The following is a 16894-nucleotide window of genomic DNA, read 5'->3' on the forward strand; positions in this document are numbered from 1 at the left end:
GTAGGTATCCTAAGAAAAAGCATGTTTACAGGGTTCTGTTTCCCAAATAATATTTCATTCTTAGAGAACATTTTCAAGAAGCTACACATACCTATTCAAATTCTAATGAAACATAGACTAGAAACATTTAAACTTTCAGTAGAATATTATTTGGAGAAAAAACTCAATCTTGTTTGGCTGATTGTATGCTATCATTACATTTGCAAATAAATTATTCTTGGCAGCATGAAACTTCTCACAACAAATTCAGCTTGGAAGATTAAATAACTTTGAAATAGATACTCAATAATGGAAAAGTCACTATTGCTTATAAGAGCTACTTTTAAGTTAATGGGTTATCAGAAGAAAATAAGAGCCTGATACAGATACCAAATGTAAACAAAACTGGAAGGAAAACTATTTGCCTTGAAACAAACACAGGGAGAAGTATCCTGTCAATATCCATGTTGAAATGCTTTCTCGTTTCACAATTCATTTAAGTTTCTGGATTCTGGTGATGGTTTGATTAGATTTTTGGTATCTCGGGGATGTGTTATAGCTATAGGATTCCAATTTCTAGCAAATGAGTAATTTGTCATGCTCTAAAAAACTTCTTCATGCCAGGATACTTGCTGAAATAAGTTATGTATTGTCCAATTAGTTCACCTTTAAATAATTTATTGTATTTTCCTGCTCCCCCTTCCTTAAGGGAAGGGAGTTTGTTTTATCTACTTCTGGGTCCCCAGCCGCTTAAATAGTGCCAAATATACAACAATCATTAATAAGTATTTGTTGAATGTTTAATGAATGAAAGAAAAGAAGGAAACAGAAGATTAGATGACCCGGACAATTACAATGGAAAGTCAGCTCACTGAAAAGAAAGTGACAGTTCTTGAGAAGCAACTTTAAGCCTTTAGGCATTTGCCTAAAGTTGAAACTTTATGTTATACGCAAATAAGATGTAGATTTCAACAAATTATATAATTTCATCTTGCACATATCAATTGCTGGGTAAAAGTACAGGTTGTCTTCTCTTTGATCCTTTGCATAATCTGACCACCCCCCTGCAGTCCGCCAAACTGAAATTCCTATTAAATCAGCATTTCTGAAAACTCCCAAAAGGAAATATTGATCCAGAACATACCAGTGGCAAACAAATATAGGAAATAAAATGTAAAATTGAGGGACTACATGAAATAGTCTGAAAAGGATCGTTGTTGACTTTCTTATTGTCTTTCTAGAGAAAACAGTGTTGAGAATTTTATACATAATGGTGATTTACACATGGAACCAACTTTCCATCCATTCGTGTTTGGATGCTTAAAGAGAAACCCCTGAAGAGAGAGTTTAACCTAGTTTGGCCTAAGTATCTGCCACAAGGACCCCAGTTGTACTGAGGCTCAGTGTGTAACAGTGAGAATGTATCAAAATGAATCTAGCCAAATGAGACCTAGTCAAACATTCTGATAGTTATTTTGACTTCTGACCTGGGGTAGAGGACAGGGCACTGGGCTAGAAATATGAGGCCTGACTCTGCCAACTATGGGCAGAGTGAGTTGCCTAGATCAAATGCTTCAGCCATTTTGGGCTAAACAAGACAGTAGGACTCCGTGATCTTTCAGAATCTTTCTAGTTTTCATTTTCCAGGATCCATAAAAATCTCTTGGATACAGGTGATTTGACTAGGTGCCCCAAGTCTCCAAAATACATACAACAAAAAATCAGCCTGACAAAGTGGAAAATGAGTAAGTGGCTCTCTGGTGAATATAAGTGGCATAAAAAGGCTCTTTAGACATTTGGGCCAAAGTGAGTCGTTATTGCTCTAAGTAACAATTTTCTATTTCTACAATAGCTGTATGGTTTATCTTACCTCTCTACATCAATATTTGTCGGCAGACTTTGCCTAAAATAACTTAAGTGGATACGTTGAGGACAGGAGGGAGAAAAGGAATTTTTATGAATACGCTAGGAGAACATATGTTTCACAATTATTAGGCTAGGTTTTTGTGATGTTCTCCATTAACAAATTCTCTCTGACTTTATTCTTGCTTCCAAGGAGTAACTTGGGCATAAATAACCTGAACAATCCCCAGAAGACTCTAATAGCTCTATATTCATGTCTGCAAGTGTGATTTGCATGTACAGTTATACTTTCCAAATAGGGCCAATTTTTTCCCATATGAAAGATTCTGACACTTGGAAAAATATGAATAAAGGCAGAAAATAACAGGAATTTGGAGAACTGCTTAATTGGCAAACGTGATTTATCTAACGCCCCCTCCCCCAATGAGCTAAATGACAGTCTAGGAAGAAACAGGGAACTTCAGATGTCACCAAGCATTGTTGAGAGGATTTGACAGTTTCTGGCAGGAGGAGTCTTCTTTTTAATTCACTTCAAGTAACACAACAGGACAAAAAAAATTCTATTATAATTTAGTTTCTCATATTTTGTTCCGCACAGTTCTTAGGCTGTCATACTTTGACTATTCTAGTTGAAACTACATTCTCGCAAACCAAAGCATATTTCTGTGTCACATACACAGAGATGTTCAAAGTAACCAATCTCTTGTCTTCTCTTTCCTCAAACAAATGAGGACACGTGGATAACACAGAATGAGAGATACTCATAGCTGCTCCTTTCAAAGGAATTTGCTACAATATAAAAAAAAATGCTCAAAAAGTGATATTCCTGACATTTCTCATTCTATTTAATTTTTTTTCTGATTTAACACCTTGAAGTGTATGCAAGTCAAAAGGCTTACATCACCATCATTTGGTAAGCTGGTCTGAGTAGGATATTTGATCCAGAGCCTATATATGATCAGTCCTCTAGCATTCTTCCCTTCATCCACCAACATCCAGCCACATGGGATGATAAGTAGTTCCTTCCACTGCTGGGACTTTCTCTGGATGTTTCCTCTGCTTGGAACATTCGTCCCTCTAAATCTTCTTATGACTTTTCTCCCGTCATTTAGATCTCAGGTGAAATGCCAACTCTCCAAAAAGCCTTCCCTGACCCCTCGGTATAATATATTTACTGGAAAGTGAGCTTCTTGAGGGCAGTAACTTTGTCTTTTTCAAAATTATGCTCTGAATAACTTAGTATAATGCCGAGTACATACATGGCACTCAATAAATATTAATTAGCTGTATATAAATTGGAAGAGTCATAATAGAAATTGTTAGCATTCTAAAGTCATTAATTTTTCCAGCTTTTAGCACCAAAACTATAAATCCAATTACCAAGTGAATATCTTCATTTTGGCATCTTCAAGGCACCTCAGATATATCCTGGCCAGATCAAACTGTGGCCTCAATTGAGTCCTCACCCTACACAACTCGTCACTGTAAATGGCATTAGCTCTAGTACCATGGACAGCCCCATCCCCTAAACGTCATCCCTGATGCTCCTTTTCCCTCATTTTTTTTTTAAATAAAGCAAGTGAGAAAAAGTTATTGAAGGGAAAGAAAATACACGCTCAGGGGTGAGCATAAGTGTGCTCAAGGGAGAGACGCACTCCTCATCTACTTTTAATATCCAACCTATCACCCAAAACTGCCTATTTTATTTCATGAATATGTCTCTGAACTCATTTATTCCCTACTCCTTTAGACACACTGCTCCCTCTCACATAAAAGTCCTGACTGCTGGCCTCTTCGTTGCCTAATTAATTCAGTCTCAGCTCAAATGTCATTTTCTCAATAAAGTCTTTTCTGGTGTCTGGTCGAAATCAGCACTTCCAATTACAATTGTTTCACATTATTCACAGTTCAATATGGTTTATCAAGTCACTGCAAAAATTGAATAAGCAAATGCTGAACCACTGCGCCTAGAAGAAACGTAGGGATAGGTTTCTGTGAACCTCTGGTCAAAGCATTTTCATCAACCAATCAACACATAACCTTGTTTTATGTGTGTTTCTGCTTAAAGACACCTTATTCAAAGTATATTGTTGAACGCTAACATGGAACCATGGCAAACAGCATGGTTCAGGCTTAAATGAAGCTTATCTACTTATGTATTTTCTGCTTTTTGCACTTAAGAACACTAGAAAGCATTTAAGCACTAAACTTGGGAACCATTTTAATCAGCACAATCATCAACAAAAAGCACAGAAATGTAAAAAAGTGACACTAAATACTCCATGCAAAGGATATTTGTTTACAGTGTGAGAGCTGAAACAGGAAGGCAGAGTGTTACCTTGTTCGACCTCAACTGAGAATGTGCACATTAGGTGACTGAAATCTGTGCATCTGTGTCATAATTATTGATTTGGGGTTATAAATAAATTTTAGGAAGACAGCAAATTCTCAAAAGTTGAATCCATGAATAATGACTATAGACTGCATATACACTTAAAACAAATGCCTTTTACACCATTTTTTATGGTTTACTTTTACATGACCACATAGCTATTTAATGAATTTAAATTTCCCTCATTATACTTCACTCAGTTTTTAGAGCAGAAACTATTTCTCATTTTCCTTCACTATATTGGGCATTAAATATTAATTGAGTGAATGAATACATGACTACAAGCTCCTTGAAGACTGTGGTTGATATTATTACTTTGCCTCAATAAATGCCTACAACACAGGGGCATATTCATATTGTATCCTTATGAAAACAACAAGCCAGGGTATCAGTGACTCAAAACTATGGCATACACTGAAATTTCATAATGATCCCTGGAATAACAAAAACTCTGTGACATAGAACACTGATTCCATGAGACATTATTAAAATAAAATAATAGTTTTAATATTTAAAAAATAATAATACACTGGAAACTCTGGTCTAACCCTTTCACAGCTAATAAGTACAAATCTTGGACAAATTACCTTAAAATAAATTTAATGGCATCAGAGACCAGCCCAATGCAGGCCGAAATTGAAGTGGATTCAATACTGGAAAGACTCAAACCAAACAGGGTAAGATTCATGTTTAAACACTTGTTCTGGAATATGAAACTCAAGTAGGAATATGCAGCCTTTTTGAATTGAGGTGTTAGAGAAGAAAGTTCAGGGTTGTCAAAAAGTCTGGAAAATGAGAAGAGAAACACTAGAGTGGGCAATACTACAGAGTGGGGAGTCCCAGCATCTTCAAATAAACTTTTCTCAAATCCTCTGCTGATGCTGAGATTCTACATATGTGAGAGAGACAACAAGGACCTCAGTGGAAAGTAACAGCTGGAAACCAGAAAATTCATAGGAGATATTTTAGCTGCTTCCCATGATCAGGGAGAAATAATGGAGCCTCAAAAAGTTAGAGAGATTTGGAAAACACCTGAGCTTTTTCATTGAAATTTCTCCAGAAAAGCCAAGTCTCAGGAGTGAAGAGTAAGAGTAAAAGGTTTTCCTAAGAAAAAAAATGATAAAGTCACACCATAAGAGAATAAAATCAAGATATCACAAATCCAAGATCATATGCCTACTAGAACAAAAATCAATATTCTGTAGAGGAACATAACAGAATCTAATATCCCTATAATATCCATTGGAACAGGAAACTAGGACGCATAGTCAGGAGAAAAATCATAGAAACAGCCTAGTTCCTATTACTCAGTTTTTTGATTGAGCCAAAAAGGCACTTAAATATATTGAAGAAGTTAAAGGGGTGAAATAACCCTAATGAAGACAAAAGAATGAATAGGAATCTCCACAGAGGGAAAAAAAGAATCTTAAAGAAAGGATAAAATAGATATTTTAAATTTAAAAATGCAATGTTGGAAATAAAAATATCCCTCATAGAATTAACAAATTGATGATGGCTGACAAAAGGATTAGTTAATTTGAAGACAGATCCATAAAAATTACTCAAACTGAAGAACAGACAGTAAAAGATTGAGGGGAAAAAAAAAGCACAGGACCTTACTGACTCCTATGAATGTCAAGTAATCTTGCATACTTATCAATGGATTCCAAGCACAAATTAAAAGTGAGAATAAACCAGAAAATAAAAAAGATGTATTAATGGATAATGCATTCCCAAATTTGGTAGAAAATATCAGTTTAAGGATTCAGAAAGCTCATCCAAAGATAAATATTTTATAGTTAAATGTTTGAAAAGGATAAGGAAATCTTGAAAGAATGCAGAGAAAATGACACAAAACATGCAGGAGAACAATAAAACGAAGCAAACTTCTCATCAGAAACAATGAAGGCCAGAAAATAATGACTTGAGCTTTAAAGTGCAAGTTCAAATATTAAATAAGTATCAACCCAGAAGTCTATTTCTACCAAAAATATTTTTCAAAAATGGAAGATAAAACAAAGACATTTTGAGATACACAAAAGTTGAGAGAACATAGTATCAACAGACCAACACTATGAAAAATGCCATCTGAAGTTATTCTAATTGAAGGGTAATGAAACCAGATAGAAATGTAGATCTACAAGAAGGTGTGAAAAGCACCGGAATGTGACACTTACATAAAATGAACAAATTCCTGTAAAGCACAACTTAGCAAAATTGAATCAGAAAGAAATAGAATATATAAGTAGCTATTTATTAAAAGAATTGAACATATTATTGTGAAACCTTCCCACAAAGAAAATTCCAGCACTATTGAATTTTAAACATTGAAGGGAGTACAGATACCTATCTTACATGAAACCTTTCAGAAAATAGAGGAGGAAGAATCACTTTTCAACTCATTTGTGATCGTCTTGATGCCACAAGAGACAGACATTAGGAAAATAATGTCACATAAATACTATCATGAACATAGATGCAAAAATCATCAAGCAAACATTAGCTAATCCAATCCAGCAATGTTAAAAATAAGAATATGCCTTGAACAAATAATGGCTTTTATTCAGAAATGCAGGATTACTTTGACATTCAACAAGTAAATCAAGTTGTACCTTCTTGGATATAGAATGTCTGCATATCCTGAGATTTTTTTTAACAAAATCAATTTCAAAGAAAAAAGACTGAAGGGACACCCAAACTGGAGAGCCACAATGAGAGGAGAATCATCATGCTCAAAACCATCCCCTTATTGCAACACTGATCATTCTTACGAGTTTTGGGTGTGGTAGATAGGGAGACAAATAATGACACGTTCTTTCCTGGAAAACTAAGCGCATTTCAGTTTTCCATAATTTCATGTATATGCTGAGTGAAAATAAATAAATAAATAGTTGTAAGTTACATATAAACCATGTAAAGTAGAAAAATAATGTAATCATCTCAATGGTCACAGAGAGAACATTTGACAAAATTCAGTACACCTTCATGATAAAAAAATAAAACTTTCAAAAAACTAGGAATAAAGGGAAAACTCCTCAGTCTGATAAAAAGCATCAATGTAAAGTCTATAGTGACATTATACTAAATAGTGAATATTTTCCCCCTATGTAGACAAAGAAAGGATGTCTGCTCTCATTACTTATATTAAACATTATACTAGAAAACAGAGACAGTACTAGAGCAATAAAAATATATAAAGGGTTTTAGGATGGAAAAGGAGAAAGTTAAACTATTTCTACTATATTTGGAAAGATGGCCAAAAATGAAAATTCTAAGGAAGCTACAAACTAGTAAAACTAATAAATGAATCAGGCAATGTTCCAGGAAAAATCCTCAGAATAAAAAATGAGTTTGTTTTTCTACATACTAAAAATAAAACTTTAAAAATCTCTTTCAAATTTATATGAAAACCATGAAATATTTAAGATGAAATTTAGCAAAAATATGCCAAAGCTCCGTACTAAAACCCTAAAACTCTACTGAGAGAAATTTTGAAGGCTTAAGAAAATGGAGAAGTATTCTATATTTGAAGACTCTGTATTGGTAAGATATCAATTCTCCTCAAATTAATCACTGATCTGTATACTCAGCACAGTCCCAATCAACTTTCCAACAGGGTTTTAAAAATAGAATTTGACAAGTTAATTCTAAAATTAATGTGGAAAAGCAAAACATCCATCTATTTCTCTCTCTTTCTCTCTCATCTCACTGTCTCTCTCCATATATGTATTTATATGGTATATAGGAAATGTTGCAAGACTCACATTACCCGATTCAAGATTCACTATACATCTACAGATGGAATTGGCATAATGATATTCTAATTAATTGAATGGAATAGAGTAGAGAATCCAGAAATAAGCCCATATATAAACTGTCAAATGATGCTGAGAAAGAATTCAATGTACTTCCATAGGGATAGGAAAGTCTTCCAACAAGTGATGTGAAACCAATAAATATAAGCATAGGAAGAGTAAACCTCACCTCCTACCTACACCCACCCACAAATATTACTTTGAGATGGGTCATAGACCTACACATAAAAGCTAAGCGTATACAACTTCTAGAAGAAAATCTTGGGGAATATCTATGTGACCTTGGGGAAGACAAAGATTTCTCAGAGAGGACTCCAAAAAAGCACTAGCCAGAAAATTTTTACAAAGTTAGACTGCATCAAAAATAGAAGTTTTAGCTCTTAAAGTGACACAATTAAAAAATAAATGGTGAAGACACAGACTGGTAAAATGTATATAATTTATAGAAATCCAAGAGATATAATAAACTACTATAAATCATTAATAAAAAGTCAAACAATCTGTTAAAAAAAGTTAAACAGACACTTCATTAAAGATGTACAAATGGCCAATATGGGCATGATGTTCAAGGTCATTAGCTTTCCTGAAAATGAAAATGAAACTTGCAGTGATGCACCATTTAATGCTCACTCGAGCAGGTAAGCTTGGAGGGACTAGCACCATATGTGAATAAGTAACCGGGCCTTTCACACATTACTGGAGAAAATGTAAAGTTGGATGTACATTACCAACATCTCTCATAGACATTTATTCAAATGAAAATATAAGTTCACAAAAAATACTTGTAAAATAATATTTGAAGCTACTTTATTCATCAATCCAAATCATCAACAAGAGAATAAACAAATTGTGGTAAATTCACACAATGGAGTGCTTCTCTAGCAATAACAATGAGCAAAGTACTGATATGCACAACAATATGGATGCAAAAAAAGTCAGAAGCAAATGGTTTCATACTACATTATTCCATTTATATGAAGATTAGTAACAGGAAAGATAACCTATGATGATAGAAATCAGAATCATAGTTTCCAATGGAGGTAGAGTATAAGAGGGAATTTGGGATGGTAATGAAGATGTTCTACATCTTGATTTTGGTGATGATTACACAAGTATATTCATTTACCAAAACATTAAATTATACTCTTACTGTCTGTGATTTACATTGTATGTAAAATTGATAAAAAGTATTTGAAAATGTCAAAATTTGTCTTTTCATAAAATTGGATTGGAAAATATCAGGTTTATGAAAGTTAAATAAACTTTCCATTGGGACTTCTCAGAGCTTTTAAGAAGACAAATATGTACTGTAAGTGACTGTGAAGAATGTAATCTTTATCATTGGCCAGTTATTTGTCTATGGAATTTTCTTCTTCTAGAGTGTCTAGAGGCACTAATGTTCTGCAGAAAATGCTTTTGGAAGAGCTTCTCTAATGGCATCTTCTAACAGAAGAGATAGTTGCCTGGGCAACACTGTAGGGAGGACAAATGCAAAGTGACCACCCTGTCTGACAGGATCTAAGTTGGAAACCAATTCATTTCAGCAGTGAGAAATATTAACCATCGCATTTTTGCAACTCATACATTTTTAATTCCTGTAACACGTGGTAGTAAATAATGTAGGACTGTTTCCTCTTTATCAAGAAGTCTTGGCCTATATGTACAGAGAGCACCCAAGAACAACTGTATTTTATACTTCCATTCATGGAAATTCCTTAAATTCAGCTATTCTCTAGAAGTAGTTCTTTATATCTAGACCATAAATGACTTTTTGTCCTTCAAGGTTCAACTCAGATGCCACCTTCATGGATCTTTCATAAAGCCTTTCCAGATCCTCTAAAAACTGAAACCGTTGTTTCTTCTTCAGGACATCTCTCTCCCTCATGTTACTTATTATTTTTGTCTCTTATTGGTGTTATTTACATGCTTTACATATCCCACTAGAGGACAGAAGCTATATCTTAATAATCTTTTCTATTATGCAAATTTATGGAGTAAACACTTAATATTGTTGAAATAAAGAATGAATTTGGATCACTGTACCAGGCAAAGAACCATGGCCAGCTGAAGTTCTTGCTGAGGGTCAATGGAACATGGAATGGGTAGTGGAAGAAAGTAGTGATAAATATGAGCTAGGACCATAGGCCAGTTACAGAAATGAGGACTGTGATGGTATAAATATTTCCTCCTCGTTTTGTTATGAGTATGTTTGTATTTGTACATAAAAGCAAATATCTTATTTTTTTCTTATCACAGGACATAAGTTGTAGTGATCATGCCATAGTATTTAAGTTATAGGATATCAAGTTTAAGAGTGAATGTTACCTAAGGACTTGCACCCTATTGTGGAGAGATTTAGTGCATTTCTGGCTGTCCACAGGACACTTCAGTATTATTAGGTGAAACATACATCTGTTATTGTGTTCTATTTAGAAATTAAGCATGTTTTAAGGTGCTGTGTACAGCTTTTCAAGTCGACAAGGGGTGGACTGTGATGATTAGGTTCTCATGTCAACTTGGCCATATGTTGATGCCCAGTTGTCTGGTCAGGCAAGTACTGGCCTAACTGCTAATGCAAGGCTATTTCATGGCTGGTTTACTGGTTTCATCAGTCAACTGAATGTGACTGGCACTGATCACATCTATGATCAAGTAAGGGTGTATCTCCTACAAAGGAGAAAATCCAGTCAGTTGGGCTCCATCCAATCAGTTGAAGGAAGAAGAGAATTTTCACTGTTTCTTCACTCAGCAAGCCTCTCCTGTGGAGTTCATCGAGACCTCTCATTGGAGTTGCCAGCTTCACAGCTTGCCCTATGGATTTTGGACTCTTGCATGCCCATGGTTACATGAGACACCTTTGTAAATCTTTTATTTACAGATATCTCCTGATGGTTCTGTTTCTGTAGAGACCCCTGGCTAATACAGCTGATGACTGTGATTACTAGTGCAAACATAAGCATGTTCTTTCATGAACTAGAACAAATGTACATCTCTATTACAAGGTATTAATAATAGGTTAATAATATGTTAATAAGGGGAAAACACAACTAATGCAAACTACAGACCACAGTTAACAGTAATATTGTAATATTTTTTCATCAATAGTAACGAAGGTAACATACCAATGCTAAGTGTCAATTATAGGGAGTTTAAGGAGTATGGGATTTTTCTTTTGGCAGCAAAGAAAATGTTCTCAAATTGACAGTGGTGATGAATCCATAACTCTGTGATCATGCCAAGTGCCACTGATTGTAAATTCTGGATGGATTGTATGATATGTGAACAAAACTATTCTTTTATTTTAGAAAATGAAAAAAAAGAAATATTCTAGACATTTGGTATTGCAAATACCAAAAAATTTGGTATTACAGCAGTAAACCAGTAAGACAAAATTCCTGGCCTTGTAGGGACGGAGTCAGGTGCAAACTACAAAGACATCCATATATGAAACATATATAAATAATTAACAGCAGTAAGTAAATGACACAAAGGAAAAAAATACATAAAACAGAATGAGAAATTGTATGTGTAGCAAGGGCAACTACTTTGACTAGAGAGATTAGGAAAGTCCTGTCAAAACAGATGATTTCTCAATTCAGCCTGAATGATGAAAAAGTACAAACAACACAAAAATCTGGGAGAAAAGTGCTCTGGACAAAGGGGTGAGAAAGTACAGATATTAAAGTACTTTTAAATATATATGGTGCAACGGTGGCTCAGTGGCACAATTCTCGCCTGCCATGCTGGAGACCTGGGTTTGATTCCTGGTGCCTGCACATGTAAAAAATAAATAAATAAAAATAAAATTAAAAAATATATATCACTTAAATAGGTTTTCACCAAGTGTTTCACTTAAGAAATGAACAGATTCCCATTGATCATCCCCTATAATGCCATCCAATCCATCATCAATATTTTGATGTGCTGCAAAGTGCAAGTTGATGTTTTTATGTATCTGTGTTTTATTACTGAGAGACTGTGGCTAGAGCCATGTAGATGAATTTGACTCTGGAATATATGTCCCTTCAGTTATCTGTTAAATGCCTCTTTTTACACTCAACCTGTTGACAAAAACAAAAAAGCAAACAAGTGCGATGAGAGTTGCAGTAAGACACTGGATGTCAAGAGAGCAGAGGATCCTATTGGAAGAGCACAGGAGAATGTTTAAAATAAGTTTCAGAACAGGAATAAGGATTAAAATGATGTTATCTCTTAGATAGAAGAAGCTATTAAAATACAACAGAGTGTGTTCAATCATTTAATCATGAAAGTCCTTTTCCTGAGAACTGCCTTTTGTCTGTGCACCATGAATAAACACAAATATTTTGGATTTCTTGCATCCTTCCCCATGATAATGGGCTCTTAGGTATGAGCTCTTCCCACTTCAAAGAAAACGCTAATGATAAGGCATGGAAGATAGATATAATGTCTTTTCCAGAAGAATTATGGACTCCCACATACAGTTTAGTCCTGTTTTCTCTCTAGGCTCTTGCTTTTTTAAAATAGGATATTTCATATGGCTTTTATTTATCATGCTTAAATATCCTGGATTTAGAATGTAACACATAATGTAAACGCATATGAAAGAGCTGAATTTAAGTGAAACAAAAAGGCTTCTTTGAAAAGTTTCAAGCGAATTTCTTTTAAGATGCCATAAAATGATAACTTTTTCTCTGTACATAAATTTTCACCTCATACTTAATATTTGAAAAATCGCTAAAAAAAATTTCATAAGGTAATGTTATGACATGTTCAGTTTAAATTCTTATTAATATTTTCAGATCATGAAGTCAATATGCTCCTTGCCTCTGTCCTCCTCAGCGCTGCCCATGGAGGTGGCAGCCACCCCCTCCCTAGCTTCAGAGCTGCCCTCAGGCACCTCGTGAAGTCCAGAGTCATCAAAAGTGGACCAAGAAGTTTATCCAGCACCAGTCAGACCAACATGTCAAAGTTAAGCGTGACTGCGAAAACCCAGAGGACTTGACTCAGGGTGCAGAGAAGATTCAAGGACCAGCTCTTCATGCCTGACACTGGTTATGGGAGCAACAATAAACCCAAGCGCAGATGCTGCCCAGAGGCTTCCGAAAGTCACCATGTCAAGGCCCTGGAAGCGTTGCTGATGCGCAACACATCCTAGTGGACCGAGATGGCTCACATTTCCTCCCGGAACCACAAAACTATCCTCAAAGAGCAGCCCACCTACCATCGGAGTCATCAACCCCAAAGGCCCGCTGTGCAGCGAAGAAAACATACAGCTCGTGTCTACATGAAATAAAACTATAAAAGGTAAACAAAATAAAGTCAATATGAGTAACTGTATCTTTCTTTGTTTGTTTTTTGTATGGTGGGAAACACATTTCATTCTTTTTCCATGTGAGTATCCTCTTATTGCAGTACCATTTGGTGATTTGTTTGCTTGTTTTTGGGGAAGTGCGCGGGTCGGGCATTGAACCCAAGTCTCCCACATGGCAGGCGAGAATTCTGCCACTCAACTAACCTTCCCCACCTTCTTTCAAGTTTTTTTAAAAATTTAGGCCAAAATCAAAATATTTATTGTCTACAGTCCTACTAGAGAAAATTCTGAAACTATGAATTTTTTAAAATTACAACTAAAGCAAATAATTTGGCAGAAAGTTCTTCTACCGTAATGGAAATAAAACTTCATGAAATGTTAAGTTAAAAAGAGAGAGAGAGAGAGAGAGAGAGAGAGAAGAAAGGATGAAGAAGGGAGATACATTGCAACAAAAACGCATCACTTGGCACCAATTACCCCTGGGGCAGAGAGGTGGGCTCCTGAGGGAGGAGTGAAAAGACTTCAGAGTGTGCCTTTTCTACTTTGACTTTTGCACCCTAGCATTACCTATTGAAAAAGTAAAAATAGTGAAATAAAATAATTGGCATCTTTAAATATTTTTAAAAATAATAAATATATCATCCATCCCTGTTTGAGGAAAGCTACTACAACTAACTCATCTTTAGTTTATCAAGTAATAAGTGAAAATGTGGAAACACTATAAATAACAAAGCTAGCAGGTCTCTAGGTAGATGATAATATTCCCTTACCCATTAATACCTTTCTTTTTTTTTCCCCTCCCATTAAGCCCATTATATAAAGCTTAGTTTAATCTCCATCACTTTCATAATGTCTTTCATCACCACTCCAGCTTTCATGAAGATGCATTTCTCTAAACTCTGACAGACTTGCAATCTGCATCATGCACAGCAGTCCTTTGCCTATACTCAGACAATACATCACCTCATTTCTCCTCTCCTACTCTGCTCTAGCCACAGTGGTCTCTTTTCTGTTTTCAAACAATACAAGCTCATTACTGATCAAGAATTAGCCCTTACTGTTCCTTCTGTCTGGAATCTGTTCCTCCAATTCTCCACAAGGCTGGGTTCTTCTTGTGATTCAGTGAGTTGGCTCAAGTGTCACTCCTTTGGCAGGTCTAACCTGGACCAGCCAATCTAAAGAGCCTGCTTTCCATCCTGTGCCAACCACCCATCTGCCCCTCATCAACATCTATCATATTTTCTATTTTATTTTCCTCTTGGCACTTAACACATTCTGAAATTATCTTTTTTTTATGTATGTGTTTACTAATTTATTTTCTGGTTTCCTCTAATATAACATAAGCTCCATGAAGGTAAGTAGTTCTAGTTCCTGGTACATTTCTCAGTACATAAGACATGCTAAATAAATATTCACTGGATGAATATCCTATATTAATTACATTCTGCCTTGTACTACTTGCTGATTATATCATTCCTTATCTCCCCAACTAAATGATGACTTTCTTACAGCTAAGAACCATGCTCTATATTTCATCTACCTCTTCTACAGTTCTTAGCGAAAATCCTTGATTACTATTTACTGATTGATTGATCAGAACATGTGGCTGTTACACAAAATGCTAGACAGCAGGGAAATACACACAGGTGAACTTAGAGGAGCTTGTGAATGATATAATTAAACTGCTTCCATATGTCTAGAGTGGGTTATGAGACCACTCATCACCTGGTAGAGAGGCAATAAACACCTTCGCTCTGCAGTATCTATGAAGCCCAAAGTCAATACTTATTAATGACAGGTTGTGCTACTCCCCAGAGAGTTTTAACTAAAGGGATAAAGGAATGCATTAAAATGTAAATTCCACTACTCTGGCTGCTTTGCATTTAGGGAGCATCTTCCTCCCAAGGTACTCAAATAAGTGGCAATAACCCTTTTTAACATAAAATACAGTATACGTCTCACACAGTGCAAACGAATTCAAATTAAAACTTGTGGGAGTTGCATTGTAAATCTTTCTTGGCAGCATGGCATACAAACAAGAGGGAAAAATAAGGTTTCAGTTATTGGGCATGAAAATCGGGTTGTTCACTTAGACTCTGAAACTTCAATTCCTGGCAGTCAAGGGAGAGTCTAGGGCAGTAAAGGAACAGTGCCAGCATTCCACCTCGGGCACCCATACTCGCTTAACTGAGAAAGCCAGAAAATTAGTTGGAGGCAAGTGGCAGATATTTTCCAAAAAGTTCTCTAGTGAATAATACTGGTAGTTGGGTATAAGAAGAAAAAGTTACTTGGTTTTTTCAATACTAAACATATCTACTTTGTCCCAGGTACTGAGTTAAATTCCAGGATATAACCATGAAACATCAGGGCAGGCCACTGCCTCCAGTTTGTTTAGGGGAATAGGCAAGTAAAGAGGCGATCACAATACAGTGGAATAAGAGCTCCATTGGGTAAGGAAGGACACCTAACCCTACTTTAGAAAATTAGAGAAGGCTCCTCAAAGAAGTCATAACTCTGCTAAGTCAGAAAGGATTAGGAGGAGTCAGCCAAACTGATAGCAGGGAAAAGTCTTCCTGACCCAAAGAACAGAAAAATGTACCAAAACAAAAAGGCCTAAACACAGAGGGAATACGGGGTATGAAAGAGATATTTAAATAAATAATACAGCCATTTTGTAAGGACACAAGATACTCTGAAAACAGAACCATAATTTGTTCTATAATTGTAATCAACTTTAGTAGGACATACTAAAAATTGACATCTTATCATTAAAAAAAAAAACACAAATGTCCATGCCCGATAATCAATCAAATAAGACTGTAAGAAAAGTACAGGAATGGCCTCCCAAGCAGGCCATTCAAATATTCCCCTAACAACATCTTGTCCACTGTGCCTCCACCCTAATGCAGCTGATTGTGGAGCTCCGCATGGTCTAATAGCATAGTCTGATTATATATTGTCTACAAATAATTTCTGTCTGTCAAAGCTCAGTTGCCTAGTTGAATGCTCTAATCTCCTGCATCCTTCCCTCCTCTCCCCATTGACCCTTGCTCCTTCTTTTGAAGAAGCACCAAATTTCTGACCAACACCAGATTCAGTTATTTGATTATTGTTAAGATGTCGGATTAATAAGTACAGCAATGTGAATCTGGTAAAAATCCATCATGCAATCAGATGCTGGCTTAGCTTTAATGAGTGCATTATGGATAAGGGCATTATTAATTAAGTCACAATATGGTATAGAGCAGGTGTGTCACAGAGAAAAGGCCAATGCCGTAAGTAGCCATCTGTAGGTCTTTTGTTTTCAGAACCACAGGCCAAGTGTCACTCTTCTCAGGGGACACACAACTCGGCAGTGTTTTACAGGCCCACTTGACAGGGACAAATGTCAGTGGAGCACCTCTCTGCAAGAACAGCCAGCTTGGCAGTGGGTTAAGCCTGCCTTGGAGAGACAGCAGTGGACAATCCTGCCCATTGCATTTGTTGGTGAACTAGACAAGAAATTTGCACGCATGCATCATATACCCATGAGAAAGAATTACAGTGTTCAAA

Source organism: Tamandua tetradactyla, chromosome 20, assembly GCF_023851605.1.
Source record: "Tamandua tetradactyla isolate mTamTet1 chromosome 20, mTamTet1.pri, whole genome shotgun sequence".
In the NCBI taxonomy this organism is placed as follows: domain Eukaryota; kingdom Metazoa; phylum Chordata; class Mammalia; order Pilosa; family Myrmecophagidae; genus Tamandua; species Tamandua tetradactyla.